The sequence below is a fragment of the Pistacia vera genome, unplaced genomic scaffold, assembly GCF_008641045.1.
Source record: "Pistacia vera cultivar Batoury unplaced genomic scaffold, PisVer_v2 Contig212, whole genome shotgun sequence".
NCBI classification, from domain to species: domain Eukaryota; kingdom Viridiplantae; phylum Streptophyta; class Magnoliopsida; order Sapindales; family Anacardiaceae; genus Pistacia; species Pistacia vera.
Window position 1 is genome coordinate 2,020,824 of NW_022196016.1, and position 17,078 is coordinate 2,037,901.

General features: G+C 38.0%; 1 non-coding gene across 1 annotated transcript; it reads left to right on the forward strand.

Moving 5' to 3' along the window:
- Positions 1–16,575: 16,575 nt before the first annotated feature.
- On the forward strand, positions 16,576–16,682 carry LOC116129662. The gene has a single exon (XR_004127942.1). It is a non-coding gene; the product is annotated as a small nucleolar RNA R71 (small nucleolar RNA).
- Positions 16,683–17,078: the final 396 nt, after the last annotated feature.

The following is a 17,078-nucleotide window of genomic DNA, read 5'->3' on the forward strand; positions in this document are numbered from 1 at the left end:
ATGGAAGCAACACAGGGCTGCACATCAGAACACAAACAGAAAATGTTAAACAAATAATCGCATGCTGATGTGTGAACACTCCAGAAGCACAAAGGCTCCAAGAAAAATACAATAATTAACAGACAACAAGAGGTAATAAACATATTGAAACGAAATAGTAAAAAGTTCTGTTGGAAAATTGAGAATGAAATTGAACCATGTGAGGATTCAAACCCTCCGCAACTAAAGAGAAAGAATAAGTATATCCTCTCTATCTATCTCTTGCTTTGACATTCACATAGAATGTGTGTGTGTGTGTGTGTATAAACACATAATTGACAATAAAAGCAACCTTCAGCTGTTCCCAAATACAAAGCATCAAAGTGCGTTTTTCATGTTCTTGCCTAAGTTCAAATTCCCATGGGAAATAATACAAATTATTGACTTAGACAATATGGTCTCAATATGTCTAGTAAACCCCTATAATTACGATTGAAAGAGAAACAATAAGTCAACTAGAACTGGATTTTAGTCTTTATAAAAAAGTTCCCAGAGACCCGCACCATCTGCAAATAGACCTGTTGCTTCATTGTTTGCAAGCGCAGTTTCATTCACTGTTCTCTGCAGTCAGGCCTTTGTATCTCTTTGCTCACAAGATGAACATTACAATCATATTCATTGCTGGCGAAATACATTCAACATAAACTTAAAACGGAGAAAGCTTGATAACAAAAAAGATAAGTCATGACTCCATACCACAGAAAACCAATATTAATTGATTCATTGCTGGCCATTAATGTGTCTGCATTAACACAGATTAACTGCACAAAATTCAAGCTCTAATTTATTCAACTAGAATATTAAAAAAAGAAAATTCAAACTGAAGACAAATAATTGAAGATCTTCACAAACAACCAGTCCAATATTCTTTGACAGCTTCTACAACCCAAGCACAATCAAAATCAACACATCATTTCCTCTTACCGAATATCAATTAATACCATAACTACATACAAAAACAGATAGTCTTACTCCTCACATAAGCAGTAGCACAAACAATTAGCATGTAATCAAACCACTACTAAAAATCACAAAAACCTTGACATCATCTACCCTTCATTCAAACATTAACACAAACATTTAACATCCAACCATAACACAAACATTAAAGTGTCATTCATGACAGCTTCTACAACCAAAGCCGCGGACACGGCCATTGAAACCAACAAGAAAGGAAGAAAAGAACAAGAAAGTAAACTGAACAAGAGGGGAGAAACGTGACTGCTGAGTGAGGTTATTCTAGCAAACCAAGAGAGACCCAAGCAGCAAGAAACAATAGGGGATGTTGCCGATTCTGAAACTTGCGAAAAACAGGGTGTTTACTCTCTGTTTGGATTCCCTCCAATTTCAGTCTAGGGCTTAAATACACTTTTTTCTTTTTAAATTGAAGGGAGAAACGTGACTGCTGAGTGAGTGGGAATGATCTGTCATCTGCAGGTAATGTGTAAGAGAAAATAATAAAAAAGGTGAGTAAAAGTAGGCATTTCTTAAAGAAAAAATAATAAATGAAAATTATGAACTTCACGATAGATAAAATTTTTCTCCTTAAACAAAGTGTATAATTTCATTTTCCTCAGATAAATTCTCCCACATAGGGTTTGCTTACAACATTTTCATATTACTACTTTAATAAACACTTGGACAAAAAGTAATAATAGTTTACTCTTAATAAACATTGGACAAAAAGTAAATTAATTAGTTTATCATTGGCATAGGCATAGGCATTTACTACCTTTCTTTTTTTTTACATTAACCTCAGTAGAAAGAGAAAATATGACATCTAGTTATGGGATATGGTGAGTGTTACCCCGAAATTTCAAAGGACTCTCAATTACAAGTTAATTTAGAGCAAACGACATGTTCCCACCTAAGGTTTACCAAAACGCAAGGTTAATACCATTGGTTTTATTATTCCAGAACCACCCTTAATTAACACGTTTTGTATTTTAAAAGGTTAAGGGTAAAAGTGTCAAAACCCATTTCTCTCAACACACCACCGTTGACTGCTTTCCTCTTCTTCTCCTCTTTCCTTTTTGCCTTTTCCTTTTCTTTTTTTTTTCTTCTTCTCCTCTCTTCCAGATTCTTTTCTTTTTCTTCTTCTCCTTTTTCTTCCTTCTTCCACCAGATTCTCTCTTCTTCTTTTTCTTCCTCTTTTCTTCTCTCTTTCTCTTCTCTTCTCTCCACCAACTGCTTCCCCTCACCACTGTCGGGGAAAATGGAGGGTTTGGAGGTGGAAGGGTGGTGGTGTTTGTGGTGATGATGAGGACGGCCAAAAAAGCCGAGATCGAGCCAAATGGGACCGAAATGGTGGTGGTAAGGATTGCAATGGGGTAGAGGTGGAATGGTGGTGGTGGTGGTGGTGGTGACTTTGGGGTTTCGGGAGGCAGAGAGGAGCGTGGTTATGGCTACGGCTGTGGCTGTGGGAGGGAAGAGAGCGGGCAGAGAAGAGAGAAGGGGGAGAAGAAGAAGAAGAAAAGATGGGTGGTGGTGAGGGATTGCAATGGCGGTAGATGGGTGGATGGCGGTGGGTGGTGGTGGTGGTGACTTTGGGGTTTCGGGAGGAGGGAGGAGCGTGGTTGTGGTTGTGTTGTGGGCTGTGGGAGGGAGAGAGAAGCGGCAGAAGAGAAGAAGGGGAGATGAAGAAGAAGACGAAGATGGGAGGGTAGTTTGGTAATTGCCTTCTTCTGAATCAACAGTGACTAACACTGTTAGTTTAATGGTGGCAATCTGGAATAAATAAAACAGTGGTATTACTGCTGGATTTCGTTAAACCTCGGGTGGGAACATGTTGTTTACTCATTAATTATAATTAATAAAAGGACGCTAACGGCTAAACAAACTGCATGATATTTAAACTCATGTAGAAAAAATTAAAATTGAATTAAGTTAATGTACATCAACTAAATAAAAGGAAGCTAAACCAAAATGCATGATAATCTCTTTAGCTTAGCAGAAGAAATTAAAATATTAAATACAAGTTAATGAAATCAACTAAATTAACTTATTTAGGAATACCGGTGATGGAAAATACAGATAATCTCGTAAGAAGGAGAATCCACCAATCTTAGCGGACCGCTGAAGACCTATATTAGCTGATTGTTGCTACTTAGAATATTACTCTTCACACCAATTTTCTTTTAAATATGTTTATATGGTTTAATTGAAAACAATTTTTCTCATAACTCAATAGTTTTTTTTCCAAATATGAACGAAATACAGTTGAACAGAGGAAAACAGGCGAAATACAATCAGGGCGGATCTAGAGTATACATGGCCCACCCTCAAATTTAAAAAAAAATATTTATATGTAATTTTTTTTTCTTTTATGTAGTTTCAACTAAAAACATAGAATATGAATTATATGTTATTACATTTATTTGGTCCACCCTAACAAGAATTTCTGGATCCGTTATGAATACAATGGCACTTTAATTTATAAACATTCTCATTTCATTTCCATTAATTCGATAACAATTATAAATTAAACAAGGTTTTACATTAGATATTTCTAACCTATAGCATTTCCACTCAATATTATTTTCTTCATCAACCTATTCTCTAATTATGCAAGGAGATAAATAATTATAAATAATTGCCAACATAGCAAAATTTTATTAATTTCGGGAATTGTATGATCACTATTAAAATGAATAATATTAAAAGGTATAAAAGTTCTGTATAATACAAATAAAGTGGATGTTACATAGATAAAAATTATGTATATTAATAAAATAAAATAAAAAATATAAAAATTTTATTATCAATTTATTTAGTCATCTAATTATTAATATTAATTTATACAAGAAACTTTATGTTGATGCAAGAATTACATAAACTAGAGCGATCTGATTCACCTTGTGGAAATCGAAACCGATGTGTGCATGATACGGATAATCAGCAATGTAATGAATGTAATGGAAATAAGTAAAGACCAAAAAAGATTTTAAAGTGGTTCGGCAAGTTAGAACGAGCCTATGTCCACAGTTTTCTTATTTGCTTCGAGAGCTTACAAGAAAATATTATAATGCCTATATCACTTTGCTAACCCTTTTTCCATTGTTGGAAGGGTTTATATACAAGTTTTTTTACAAAGGAAAGAACGAAATTAAATGAATTCAATTAAGATTGAAATGCAACTTCGATATTCTGCGTGATGTATCATGAGTCTGAGCGCATCATTGCTGGATGATTTCTTCTAAAATATGGGATTGAGCTTACTTGAGATTTGCTTGAATAACTATCGAGGTTGGTTGTGACTGATATGCTGGGTCGAGCTATGTCTCGTCTCGACGAGCTTAGTTGGGTTAGATAAGTGCTTGAGCCGAATTGATTTTGGGTTGAAAATAAAACTTGTAGAACTCTGACTCTCCAAGCTTATGGCAAAAAAAAACACAACATCTACCCCCTAGTGTTTGGTGCTCGTTTCGAGCTTCGAAGACTAGGTTGCTCGATTTGATATTAAGCTCGGACTTCACAGGTTGTATGTTGAATGCAAGTTTGGCTGAGCTTTATGAATCGAACTTAATTTCAAACAATGTGAACCAAACTTAGGCTTTTTTCTGCTGTGACATTCGCGATAAACTCGGAATTTGAAATGAGGGGCAGGCGAGTATTCCATGCGGTCGTGTAGCATTAAATGCAGCCGGCTTTTGTAGTTACTTTTCATCGCGCTGGGCAACTATAGCTGCCACGCATGAAGTTAAGGCAACGTGCAGCAACGGTTTTGATTGTAGAAGTCTGACGGTTGGTGCCCTTATGATGATCGACACGTGGCCACTTGAGCAGTCAAGATGCTTGATGAATAGAGGGCTGGGATTTGGAAGATCGACGGTGCAAGGTCGAGTCCCGTCTCTTCGTCTCCCATGCTCACCACTATAAAAGTGGGCATCCTACATAGAAATTCACACTTGCAAAAATATTCAAACTTTCTTTGCTTTTGCTCTGTCGTTGCTCTCTCAACTTCGCGGTGATTTTATGGCGAACTCCCACCACTTTTACACTCCAGTAAGGCTTCTTCTTCTCTCTCACTCATTTTAAACATTCTTTGCTGTTGAGGGTGGCCATTACCGTGGCCACATTAGCCTTTTTAGGGTTTTGTGTGTGTGTGATATACCCATTGGTTTGGGTTTTAGAAGTGTTTTAGGAGGTGGCTGTTGAAATATTGGTAGCTTGCTTGTATTTGTGATCAATGCGCGCTATCCTAAGGCCTGAACTAAAAGCAAAGTATGGATAGGTCACCAAATTTTGAGCTTGACAACTTACTCGCTTATGTTTCAGGTACTTAGAGGCAATCTCCATCATGTCTTCCTCGGAACCCACAACATAGATTGACTCTTTGATTCCCCACAACTCGGCTGTTTGTGGGGAAGTAACCCTAAAGGTTTGAGGACTTCAAGTGAGAGTCGGACAGCGATGTTGTGGGTTCCAGATCACATCTATAGAACCCCTCCACAAAGAAGTCTCTGGTAAAAGCCTCGGAAGGAACCAAGTTCCTCAATTGGGGCCGGGATATTGAGCGCATAACAAACATTTATGCGACTCAACTATCAAGGGCTCGGGAGATTTTCCTGAAAAAATCCCCCCACAGGTTGGACGCGATTTTAGAACCCTCTTGAGGTTGTGGATGTCTGTTCTCCCTCTTTTTCATTGCCAACATCCTAAATAGGTTTGGTATTGCTCCCTCCAATTGACATGGAACTCGTATATAATAATAATAGGCATGTACATAGCATATATGATAGCTGATTTGGGCAAGCTATTTGTAGAGGAGCTCGTCCACTTGTATAGATTGAAGAAGAGTAAGGACCAAACGTACTACCTCTCAAAGGTGAGGAAAGTACATTTTATGGTTTGGTCAAAGTCCCAAAGAGATTCTGAACTAGGATCACAATATTTTTTCTAAAAGTTTGAGGAGACCGGTACTTTTGCTCAGAAGCTAGTAAGACTCTGATCTTTGTGCGACTAAAGATATTTCCTAGTCCGGCAAGTGAACTAACTTTATATCTCTTTGTTTTGCAATAAACGTCGAGCATATTCTTCCTGAAGCGAGATTAGAGCAGCTTCGGCGTGTTTAGGATCTTCCCAATAGTAGTGTGACGTTATCGAGCTCATTACGCTTTCTCGATTGAAAGCGTACTGCTTCTGTGTCGACTTAGCAAAGTTTTGTACCATTTCGAGAAAGGTAAGTGCTCGGGGGCTCGTGCTTACAATCTTGTCTTGTTAGGCTACTAACAACTGTTTTTTTCTTTAGACATGTAGGTGAAAAACAAAGGGCTTGAAAAAGAAACCCCAGCTCAAGGGGCTGCCAAGAAGCCGTGATGATGAGTGATGAAATGATAATAATTCCATGATTTTATGAGTAGATTGTAGGGAACTCGTGACTTTCATGGATATTTTAAGCAATTCTTTGTATATTTCTATTCCAGATCACGAGTATGTGTATGAGTTTCAGGTTTTTAGGTGGAAAAAGTGAGAATTTATGCTCACATGGTGGTGGAGGCTTTGTACGTGCTAAAGAGGAAGTCGGATCGTCAAGCAAAGAAAGAATGTGAAATTGCTAGATGGCACTGCGACATGGTTTTTATGTGTCGCGTATGGTTTTTTTGTGTCGCGGCGCGATTAAGTGAATTTGGACAAAAAGTATGCTACGGCTGAAGAAGTTGGCGCTGTAGCATGACTAAGTTTTATGATTGCGGAAGAATTTGGTGCCGCGGCGCTAGAAAATCATGCCGCGGACTAGAAAATCATGTCGCGGCATGGATATCGAGAAAAATAAAACCTCACCTTTTTCAATTCCTACTTGAACTTGTATTTTCTCAAAAACTCTCCTAGCAAAGGAAAAGTATAAATAGGACTTTGTAATTTATTTTAGGTACTTTTTGACCTAAATTGAGAGTTACTTTTTACAGAGAGAGAAAGAGTTCTTCCTAGGGTTGGATTATTCTTGCTTTTGGGGGAGTTTCAGGTTTGCTTTCTAATGACAATGTGTAACTAAACTTATTTAGGGATCCAAGTAGCCTAATTGGAAGGCTTATGTTTAAACATATATTTATTGTTATCAATTCAATGGAAACTGGATTCATTCAGTATTTATTCTGCCTTTAATTTTCATTGTTGTGTGAGACATTAGTGTGAATTAGTAGGTTGTTTGTGTTGAGATTATTGAATGAATGATTAGTATTTTGGCATACGCCCTGATAGAGTATTAGTTGGTTCAGATTTCTTGAATAATTAGTGTCTGTGCATATGCCCTGATAGATGGCATTTGTTCTTGATTTCGAGCATTCTGAGTTTAATGAGTTTTTAATTCATAGGCTAGAATATACGCCCTAGCTACTCTTGTGTTAAAAAAACTAGGTTAATCTCGAAAGACGACAGTAATACCTTGATTTAGTGAATGCGAACCCTAGAGACTGAATTGATAAACAATAGAGAGATGTTTGACATAGAGCTGGATACTTATGGTGAAATTGGAGCCTAGAATTGGTCAATTGGGTTTTAGATAATTTAATAGTTGTTTAATTTTAGTTTTATTCAGTTGTTACTTTCAAAGTGATCTTCCTTAATTCTTCATTATTAATTCAAGTTATTAGTTTAAATTGAAGCATAGTTATTAGGATTAGTAAACTGCTTACAAATCTCTCTAGGATCGACCTTTGCTTTTGCACACTAGACTACGAGAGCGATTCGTGCACTTGCGAGATTATAAAATTGTTCATCACCGATCATCCCGGTGAAGAAGCAAGTCGTGGACATTGTTGGGGTAGTCGGGCAAGGTATCTTGCGACCGACTCTCAAGTACAGCGGCGACAAACTTAGGGAAGGCCCAAGTATAAAGAAGCCCATGATTGCTTCCAAAGTAGTTGGGCAGAAGAGTGCCCCCAAGCCCCCAAAGAGCTTGGCAAAGAAAACCCCAAGTAAGCTGGAGGCTCGGGGAAGAAGAAGATGTCTGAGCAGCAAGAGGGCTTGGGCAAGAAGAAGATGTCCGATCAACAAGAGGGCTCAGGCAAGAAGAAGTCGATTGAGCAGCAGGGAGGCTCGAGAAAATATAAGGTTACCGAGCAGCAAGGAGGCTCAGGTGAAAAGATTGCTAGGCAAGTTGGCGGCTCGAAGGATACCTCAACCAAAAAGAAGTATATTCTAACGGGTGAAGTCATCATCCCCGTTGGAAGTGTGCCCAGCTCGCCTCTACGACGTGGTAGAAGGCAAGTGGATAAGGCAACTCAAGTCGTGCTTGACGACTTGATCAACAGGCTTCTAGAGCATATAGGTCTCAGAGCCTCGGTGGCCAGGGAGGCCATTTCATTATGAACCTACGAGATGCTTAGGACCATCCCTTCTCACCAAGGTATTGATAATTCGCCTTTCTTTTATTGTTTAGAGTCTTTTTACTTTACTTTTTTCTAATTGCTTCTTCATTTTTAGGCTTGTGCGGCGACCAAACTCGTCCTTGATGTGAGTTATCTCACCTTGGAAGGTAACCATGTAGGGTGGTAAGATGTAGAGAAGTTGAAAGAGGACACCTTGGTGAAGGCCAAGGTGGCGGAGAAGGAGAGAGATTCGCTTCAGGCTAAGCTTAAGTGACTGAGAGAGCAGGCTGAGGCCTTCGAGGTCAAGGAGAGAGAGTTTCTTAACAAACTCAAGGTGAGAGAGGCTGCTCCAGCAAAGGCCGAGGCGAACTTGACTGAGGTTGAGAAGAGTTTGGTACAATAGTGGGGTGCCAACAATAAGATGAATTCCGAGCTTGCCATGGCTCAAAAGGCTACCTCGGACTGGGAGGCCAACTATGTGGAGTCTTTGGGCAATCTCTTCTAAGAGAGGGAAGATCACAAAGAGGCCAAGTCAATGGCCTTCTGGCTTAAGGTCAATGCTAAGGAGTTGAGGTCGAAAATTAAGAGCTATGACTGTGACACCTTGGTCTACCTTGTTCAACAGCTGTGGGAAGCCCATCCCTCACTTGACTTCTCCTTCCTTCCTACGGTCTATTAAAAGGAGATCGAGAGGATGAAAGCTAAAGCATAGGGCTTGGAGTTCGTTTATTCAGACAGCTCCGAGTCCAACAACGAGGATGAGGAGGAAATCAAGGAAGAAGAGAAAGAGGCTGAGGTCAAACAAAAGGTTGAAGACCTGACCAAGACCTGACCCTTTTGGCCTTGCTCCCAACTATTGTCGGCGATGTTCCTTCGGTCGAGCCTCCTAAAGATGTCCTGGCCTTTGCCCCCGAGGAAGCTGCTTCAACTCCTGTTGCCAACGATGCCTCAGCCCTTGCTATTTAGACTTTTCCTATTTTTTGCATTTTTTTATTAGTTTAGGTTGTGACTAAACTATCTTAGTTTATGAAAATTTAGTTTTTCCCATTTTTGTTGAGTAATATTTTCATTTCTATAGAGTCGTATTAATTGTTCTGATCGAACTTAACATAAAATATTCAAATTTGTTCCAAGTTATGCGTACCTCGTTTCTTTAGGAGCTTTTTTGAATAAATAGGAAAATCTCTCATGTGACAACATCGAGTTTGGACAAATTGTCTGTCTCGAGTTTTAGTTGCTGATTTATAGTTGGTTTCCTTTTGATGTGTTTTACTCAAGTGTTTCTCGAGTTTTAACTGCATCATGTCAGGGGATTTCTCCCTTGATGAGTTGAATTTTGGTGTGGCTTACAAAGTTAAGCTACCTTTTTTCAAACTCTTGACTCCAAGTTATTTAGATGTGATTACTTAGGTTGCGATTTTAAAACAATAAATAATCGATTATGAATAAAGATCAAAGTTCTGAATAATACCTCTTTATTGATTAATGAAGTTTGGCCGTAAGAGACCTTACATTGACTTAAGAGAAATGAGATAGAACAATATTGAAACCCGAGCTACTTATTGGTAGTATCTTCGCAAATGCTCGACATTCCATGCTTACAATACAGCTTCACCATTAAGGTGTTCCAAGTGGAAAGTCGTTGGTGTAAACTTTTTAGAGATCCTAAAAGGACCTTTCCATTTGGGCCCAAATGCCCCCAAGTTTGGGTTCTATGTGCCCGGGACAACCTTTTTGAGAATGCCTACCCCGAAGTCTCTGTTCTTGACCCTTGAGTTGAAGTACCTTTTGGCTCGTTGTTGATAAGAAGCAATTCTCAGCTGAGACTTAGCCCTATGTTTTTCGATTAGATCTAGCCTTAGACGGAGAAGATATTCATTTGTTTCTTCATCGAAGACCTCTCTGTGGAATGAACTAATCCCAACTTCAATCGGGGCCATTGCCTCGCATCCATAAGAAAGCAAGAATGGGATTTCTCCTATCGAGCTTCTGGCAGTCGTCCTATAGGTAGACCTAGAAAAACGGGTGGGTGGGCCGGGTTGGGGTCGGGTCGGGTCATTATGGGCATGGGTTTCACGGGTACGGGCCCAATACAGGTCAAGTTATACGAGTCCAAAATATTGGGCTCATACCCTACCCTATGCAAGTACGGCTGGACCTGTAGGTGCCCGTTTTTTCTCTCCAAGTTTTAATTTTTGTTTCACCCCCAACAGTTTTCAATTATGATAGTTACACCTCCAAAATTCTGACAGTTTTATTTTTTACGTTTGCACCCCCAAAATTCCTATAGTTTTTTTTTTTCACATTTACACCCCCAAAATCAACTACTCTAAATTCAATTCAATTTAAAATATAAACAAATACGAACCAAAATAAACAAATAACACATAAACAAACACAATAAGTCAATAACATATAATACAAAACTATAAATACTAACCAAAATAAACAAATACATAATCACTAATAGTAATACACATAAACAAACACAATAAGTCAGTAACATATAATACAAAAAACAAACGCAATAAGTCAATAACATAAAATACAAAACTACAAATACCAACTAAAATAAACAAATAAATAATCAAATGTTCAACAAAAAACATTCTTGGGCAGCAAATGTTCATCCCACGGTGGGGGTGGTAAAGTCTCTTGATTCCACAGTCTTGAGATTAGTTAATGGCACATCAAGATTATCATCCGAATCATCATTCACATCATCATCTACAAAACAATGATCAACTAAAAAACATCATCATTTATAACTGAGATCTACTGTTGATAAAGCCACAAACACAGGACGATATATTAGTGCCATTTCAAGCATTAAAAATGTCGAATTCCATCTAGTGGAAACATCCAATCTTAACCCCATTAAGCTTTTCACTCCCATTTGTATAGCAAGTTCTCCAAACTTGATTCTTCTAGCCTCAGTTGCTTTGATATATTCTACAGTATCTCGAATCTTATTTAAAGCGACACTAATAGCTTTTAACCCTTCTTGAACAATAAGATTCAAGATATGTGCAGAACATCGCGCATGGAAAAATTCACCCTTACATAACAAAGCATTCTGCAAACAAAGTTGGTTCCTCAAGATATCCTCCATCCTATCATTACTACTTGCATGATCCAAAGTAATTGAGAAAACTTTCCTTTCATTCCCCATTCTTGCAAGAAAGTCATAATATTATCTGCCAAAACAATCCTTGAGTGTGGAGGAGGAATATGGCGAAAGTTCAGTATTTTACTTTATAACTCCCAATCCTCATCTATATAATAAGCCTTCAAAGAAATATATCCCTCAGTTGTACTAGAAGTCCAAACATCAGAAGTTAAACATATTCTACTGGTAAGCCTTCCTAATTCAAGCTTAGGTTTTTGCTTCATCCTTACATATAATTTTAAGCAATTTGCCTTAGTGGTGTTCCTAGAATAATGCTTAAGCTCCTTACACACATACGAAAAGACTCTCCTAGTTCATTGATTCTCCACATATGAATATGAATAATTATGTTGAATAATTGATAATGCCATACATTCACGATAAGTCTCTTGACTAATCTTTCTACTTTGCAATTTATGATCATGATCAATCAATAATTGCCCTACATCATGGTTGCCATGTTTTGGACAATCTCCCATATAACACTTCAAATTTTTAGTCCCATGTATGGCACTACCATATGCATAAGTTTTATTGCATGCCTTACACCTAGCCCTCTCATTCTTATTCTCATCAAAATATGTCTCAAAGTGATTCCAAACTTCTGATGTTTTATGTTTACTTCTAGAACTAGTTACAAGAATACTAGAATTAGAAGGAGGTGGCATTACCCTAGAAGCATCGTCACTTGCTCTCACGTTAACCATATCCATATCTATAGTCTCAGAACCCGCCATGTCAATGCTTGACATTACCCAAAAAAAAAAAAAAAAAAAAAAAATAGAAAAAAAAATAATAATTTGAGGGGTTATACCATTTGAATGACAAGTAAAGGTTATTTAGTTGAACTCATTCCAGTTTTGAGATTTTTTTTATTAATAGTAAGAAAAGTTGTAATAATAAGCTAGTTAATGCATAGTTTTTTTTTTTGTATAAAAAAAAGAATTTGGAAGCTAAAGATTATCCAAGTATAATTGTTTTACAATTAATTCAATTAAAAAATTATAGCAAAATTATCAGTAGTTACATGACAGTGCAGATAGACATATGTTTATAAATAAATAATAGATAGAAATCTAGGTAGGACAAATGATTTGCCAAATATATTATATAATTGTGAGAAGAAAATTACCTTCTAGGAGACTAGGACTATGACTCCTTGATATCCTTCTGGGCACCTGTTACAATGCAGAGACAGTTGGAGCCAAATATTAGACATCAAGCAAGGAAGAATTTTACCTCAAAACAAAAACAAGTTACATTAACCAGTAACTAAAGAAAAACTCAATGTTAACTTAAAATTGTCCCCGGCAACGGCGCCAAAAACTTGATGCGTGTTTCATACAACATGCAATATGTAGCAAGTATACTAATCGCACAAGTAATACAATGATGAGTAGAGTATCGTTCCCATGAGGATTGTTAGCTAAGCACTAGGTTTCCTAACATTATCAAGTTGGAGCAAGCGATTGATTTTGGATTGATGGGAGCTAATTCTAATTAGAACTGAACAATAAAATTTAAACTAAATTTAATCTATGAATGCGAAATGAAAACACGGATAAAAATCAATTCAAGTAAAACGGGTAGGGTTTTGACTTCATTTGGATTTTATGGGTTGAATCTATAATTTTACTAAATTCAATTTCATACGCAATGGTTGTAAATCGAACTCACTAATGTGTTAAACATACCCTCTCGGGCTATGGTTTCCTATTCTTCCTTGTTAACCTTCCGCACCCAACAATTTGAAGGTTAACAATTCCGAACTCATTAAGCAAGAGAATCCTACACTGATTTCATTGATTCTTGCATCTATCTCTAGCATCCAATACTACAATGGTAATTACCCAAGAAGCCTAACATGATTCATTTCTAAATCTCATCATGTTCTTCAAATAAAAGCATTAAAACTTAGAGTAAACACACAACCAAAGCATACTCATATAAAAATAAAACAATCAAAAACTTAACCCATGAAAAATCCAAACTACAATCAAAACCCTAACCCAAAATGGGTTAGTTCATAGCTAAACTAACAATACAAAAACGAAAAACGAAAATATCAAAGTTTAGCATAATGAAAATGAGATAAAAGTTAAGAGATCTCCCCAAGAGATGAATCCCTTCGTTTGAAATCAAATCTTCACCCTTTTTACAACTCAAAATCGCTTAAAACTCATCCAAAGAAAATGTAATAGCTGTTTAACCTAAAAACCAAGACTGCTGGACAAAATGGCTAAGTGTTTCTTTTATACCTCGCCCAAATTACCTAGCAAAAACACGCACAAAGTAAAACTGTGCGTTTAACAAAACTGAAATTAATGACCATCGCTGTGGCGAAGAAGAATTCTTCGCTGTGGCGAAGAAGAATTCTTCGCCGCGGCGAAGAGAGAAGCAGATCTTGCTCGTGACTGGCTTACTTCGCCGCGGCGAAGAAGAAATCTTCGTCGGGGTGAAGTTACTTGAAAGGTTCTGAATTTACAGAACTGCCACTCTGCTTGCTTCTTTGCTTTCTTCTTCGATTCTCGGTGCTCTCCCGTTGGAACAAGTCTCATCGTGCTTTATCCTGCTCCAGAACTCTCCTAACTTCTGAGATCCGCTAACTTTTGAGTCAAAAACTTCAAATTTTGTCCTTATTTGCTTAAATTGTCCATTTTAACCTGAAACACAAAATGTAAAGAATTAAACATCAATTTAGGTCAAAATGCACCAAAAAGTACCTGAAATCCGAATAAAAAGACTAATGAAAACTGTATAATCCACAGATTATCAAAAGAACAATCTTCGCCGCGGCGAAGCCTGGAGCATTTGGATTCCTTCCTTTTGCTGAAAACGTCACCTGAAACACCCAAAAAACAAATACATAAAAATTCATAAAAACTCAAAATGAAATCAAACAAATTCAAACGACCAAAATGAAAAAAAAAAAAATTATAAACACTTGGGTTGCCTCCCAAGAAGCGCTTGTTTATAGTCAAAAGCTCGACTCTCTCGATCCTTCAAGTCAGCCCAGACTATCCAAGTATAAAACATCATGGAAATTTCCCTTGTACTAGAGCTTCATTTGCTGATGATCTTTTTCACATAGTGGCCTTGTTGAAAGTTTCACCACCCATTTCCTTCCCTTGGTCATAACATTGGTAGCTCGACTTTTCTTACCTACCGCCCTTCGTTTTCTTTGCTTAACTTCACCCTTTTTGATCCCAGTTACCTGTTCCTTATTCGAACTCAAACTCAACTGCGGCTTGTCTAGGAATTTTGTGCAACCTCTTCCGTCATGGTCCTCACTTCCGAACTTATTCGGTTTTACAATGCAGTTCTTAATTTCCACCTTAGGATTATTCAGTTGGAAGGGCTCAATTCTTGACTAATCCACCACATCAATTTTTAAGCACGACTCTTGTTTAGGTGGAGCTTTCATTGATTCAAGGACATTAAATGTTATTTCTTCATCTTGCATCCTTATGATCAGCTTCCCTTCTTGAACGTCGATTAACGCTCTTCCGGTGGCTAGGAATGGTCGTCCTAGGATAAGAGGAATCTCTTTGTCTTCTTCCATATCCAACACAAAGAAATCCACAGGAAAAATAAACTTGTCCACCTTAATCAACACATCCTCCACAATGCCCCTCAGATGCTTTATCGATCGATCTGCAAGTTGCAAGCATATAGTTGTTAGCTTAACTTCACCAGTTCCTAGTTTCCTGAACACAGAAAAAGGCATAAGATTAATGCTAGCACCTAGGTCACATAAAACTCGATCAAAGGTGATATCTCCTATAGTGCAAGGGATAGTAAAACTCCCTGGATCTTTGAGTTTTGGGGGCAGCTTCTTTTGGAGAATGGCACTACACTCCTCTGTAAGCATCACCGTTTCCTCATCTTCAAGCTTCCTCTTGTTCGATAAAATTTCTCTAAGAAATTTCGCGTAGCTCGGCATCTGTTGCAATGCATCTGCAAAAGGAATGTTAATATGCAGTTTTTTAAAAACATCAAGAAATTTAATAAACTGCTTATCCTGATTCTCTTTTCTGAGTCTTTGAGGAAATGGTACAGGTGGTGTGTGATGCGCCAACTCTGGTGGTATCTCAAGGAATGGCAGTCTCTCTTTCCTTTTCTTTTTCCCCTTTTCCTGCTTCTGTTCATCTTTCCTTGGGCTGGGTGGTTTCTCTTCAGCTTCAATTTCTTCATCAACTTCCTTATCAGATTCTTTATTTTGCTTTGATGAAGTTTCCTCTTCCGTGGATTTCTCACCTCTTCTAAAGCTCTCCCACTCCTCAACGAAATTGCATTTAGTTGCTCACGTGGGTTAGTTACCGTGTTGCTTGGTAGAGACCCCTGTGGTCTATCATTTAGCTTCTCGGCCAATTGGCCCATCTGTACCTCAAGATTCCGAATGGATGCCCCTTGATTTCTAAAATTTGTCCTCATCTCCTTCATGAAACCTGTGGTCTCCTGCATGAATTTACCAAACATATCCTCTAACTTTGTCACTCTTTGATCTCCCGGTTGATTTGTCACCCCTGGTTGGTTTTTTGGAACCGGTCTCTGGTTCCATTGGTTATTTTGCTGGTTCTGATTTCCCCAAGCCAGATTTGGATGATTTCTCCACCTCGGATTGTATGTGTTAGAATATGGGTTGTTTGGTTGTCTCTGATTTCCTGCCAAGTAGTTCACTTTCTCCGTTGATGAAGATGACGAAGCAAATGTGTTCCCCACTTGACACTCGTTGCTAGCATGGTTTCCTGCACAAAAATCACAAGTTAATTGAGGTACTTGTACAGAGTTTACCTGCATAGTTCCCAACTGTTTCTGAAGTGCTGTGAGTTAGGCTGAGATGGCTATAAAAGCATCAACTTCATGTAGACCCAAAGGTTTTCTTGGAATTGCTCTCTCATTTGTCTTTGATAGTTGTTGCTTGCCAAAACCTCAAGCAACTCATATGCCTCCTCTGGTGTCTTATTCTGTAAGGCCCCTCCTGAAGCTGCATCCACCATGGTTTGTACATTACTCATCAATCCATTGTAGAATGTTTAGACTTGAAGCCAAACTGATAAACCATGGTGTGGACACTTCCTCATTAACTCCTTGTATCTCTCCCAAGCCTCATACAATGACTTGGAATCATCTTGCAGAAATGATGTGATATCATTTCTCAATTTTGCTGATTTAGCTGGAGGAAAGAACTTGGTAAGGAATTTCTGTGCTAGATCATTCCAAGTTGTTATTGTTCCCGGTGGTAATGCCATTAACCACCCCTCGGCTTTATCTCCGAATGAGAATGGGAATAATCGCAGCCTAATAGCGTCATCCGACACTCTGTTCGACTTGAAGGTGTCACAAATTTCTAGGAAATTTGCAATATGCTGATTCGGATCTTCCTTCAAATCACCATTAAATCTAACCGATTGTTGGATCATCTGGATGATTGCCGGCTTGATCTCGAAGTTGTTTGCTTGCACCGTAGGTCTAGTAATACTCGACCCACTACTATTCACCGTGGGAACTAAAAATTCCCTCAATGTCCTGTTTTCTGGTTCAGCCATTTCAACAACTAT